Source organism: Tupaia chinensis, unplaced genomic scaffold (assembly GCF_000334495.1).
Source record: "Tupaia chinensis unplaced genomic scaffold, TupChi_1.0 Scaffold000558_1, whole genome shotgun sequence".
In the NCBI taxonomy this organism is placed as follows: Eukaryota; Metazoa; Chordata; class Mammalia; order Scandentia; family Tupaiidae; genus Tupaia; species Tupaia belangeri.
This window is the reverse complement of record NW_006160070.1, coordinates 1,737,310-1,739,609: the sequence shown is the minus strand read 5'-3', so window position 1 is coordinate 1,739,609 and position 2,300 is coordinate 1,737,310. Positions and strand designations below refer to the sequence as shown.

At 64.3% G+C, this 2,300-nt stretch overlaps 1 protein-coding gene across 1 annotated transcript in view; it reads right to left on the bottom strand.

Annotated features, from left to right (window-relative positions):
• Positions 1–402, bottom strand: part of OSBPL2 (oxysterol binding protein like 2) — a gene marked incomplete at its 3' end in the record, with an annotated part of 38,340 nt that extends 37,938 nt beyond the window's left edge. The window contains 1 exon segment of the mRNA XM_006157729.3: positions 294–402.
• Positions 403–2,300: the final 1,898 nt, after the last annotated feature.

Here is a 2,300-nt window from a genome sequence, read left to right as displayed (position 1 = left end):
GCGGCGGGTGGGGGAAGGCTGGGGCGTGCTCTCAAAGTGGCGGCTCGAGCAATGTGTGTGCCGGTGAAGCCACACGCTGGCTGCATCACAGGGCGGCACCAGCAAAACTGGACGGCACAGAGCCCGGGCTCCATCACGTAAGTCACAAGAAAGAGGGGGGTGACGGGCCGAGGCACGGAGTCCAGGACTCCACCACGTAAGTCACAGGAAAGAGAGGGGGTGACGGACCGAGGACATGTCACTGTCTTGACCAAGGTGACGGCTCCTGGGAGCACACAGATGACAAAACGTACCTCGTGCCTGAAGTAGAAGCATGAGACATCAGTCCCGCCCGAGAGCCGCCTTAGAGACACGTACACTCGAGTCTGTTTCGGGAAGCCCTGGGGAACACGGTGCAGAAACAAAGCTCAGTAAATGACAGGCAGAGAGGTGCCACACAGACCTGCAGCGGGACAGGACGCACAGGCACACCGGGCGGCGGGGCAGACCGCCGGACGCCTGAGCACAGGTGAGAATGCTCCTGACCCCCAGAGCTCCACGGCCAGTCCCTGGAATTAACTGGCCGCGCGTCTGGGGGTTCAGCATCATGGGGGCCGAGTGGGCGGGGGCAGCTCGGGGACGAGACAGCGCATGGTGCGCTGCCCAGCTGTGAGGGACGCGTGCGACCTGGCACTACCCGCCTGTCCTCTGCATGTGTACTGGCACGGAGAGGGCTAGGGCCAAGTAAATCCTAACAATAAGTAAACGAATTTATCTAAAGAAACAGAACCTTCCAGATGAGGGTGTAACGGGAGGCCAGACACACACCGAGGACCAGACCTGGATGGACGACCAGGCCACGAGGCGAGCCGTGTGGACCCCAGGTCAGAGCCAGCCCCCTGCCGGCCCCCACCACTCCCATCTGCAAGTGCGCAGCTGGGGTACCTCTGGGGTAGCTCTGGGGTACCTCGAGCTCTGGGGTACCTCTGGGGTACCTCGAGGGCTCCGCGCATGTGGCCACCGAACCTGGCCATTCACTGGGCCCTCGAGCAACTGCGAAACTGCCCGAGGGCCACATCGAGGCCCTCGACCACAAGAGCCCGCCCAGTGCTCGGCTCGGGGAGACAGGGTGGGCCAGTCTGAAGGGGGACTGAGCCTGTGGGTCAGGGAGACGGCCGGCCTTTCTGGGCGAGGCCCTGAGGAGCGCCCCGAGCGGACAGCCATGTCTGCCCGACTGCCCCGGCGCAGTCCAGCCCCACCCCTGGGGGTGACAGCGCTGCACGGAAAGCCCTCTGGAGTGAAGAGCCATCTTTTGCCACACCACACGCCCCTCCTCCTGTTCTCCACCTTCGGGATTTGGGGCTTGCAAAGCGCCCGGCGTGTTTCTCAAGCCACGGGGACAGGATCTGAACCATGTGCAGCCGTGTGGGACCCAGGCTCTTAGTCTTGGGGCCAGCCCAAGAGCCTTCCTGTAGAAGCAGCAGAAGCCTGGTGCCGTCACCGGGCCTCTGTCCGGCTAGGGAAGTCACCGGAAGCCAGCTGTTACCGCAAGCCCGGGGCGGAGCTTGGCCTGCCCAACTGTCCCTCCCCTGCACTCGGGAGCCGGCGCTGCAGGGGTGCAGGTGTGCGTCCCCAGCTGGGGCTGTCTGCGCCTGTGGGGAAGTAACTCACTATGCGCCAAGTTCCCAAAGGGCTCCTGACCCAAAAGGGGACAGACCCAGTCAGCACTGGCTTGGGACCCTGCTCGGAGCACCTAGGAGCCCATGGGGCACAGCATCCTGGGCCTCTTCTAGAAACCAGGACCCCCGGCGGGTCAGGGGCTGGGCCTACAACTGGTGCTTCCTGAGTCCCAGCTCTGCCTCCGTCAGGTTTGGGCTACAGTCACTCAGCACAGCCAGGTTCGAGGTTAACCCTGGCTAGTTTGGAGGCAGAACCGTGGGAAGACAGGCACCCACCCACCCCTGCCTGCACCCAGGGCCCCACGTTCCTCTGGAAAACAGGGAACTCAATCAGTCTGCCCACTGGCTTCGCTGCGTGCCACTAGGACCTGCCACCATGCCCTGGGGCCACTGCAGGGCAGGGTCACACCGTGGTCTGTCCCCCTCCACAGCTCCTGTGGGGGCCAGGCCCCAGTGCACCACAGACACCCACTGTGGTCATCAGAGGTGCCCCGTCACTGTCTGGCCTGGCCTGGCCACCGAGTCTGGGATGGAGGCAGTACTGGAAGCCACCTTGGGCCAAGCATGCGGCACCAGATGACAGCCGGCCCTTCACACGCCGACCCACAGTTGCTCAGGGGCTGCCTCCTCCGGCCGGCCTCG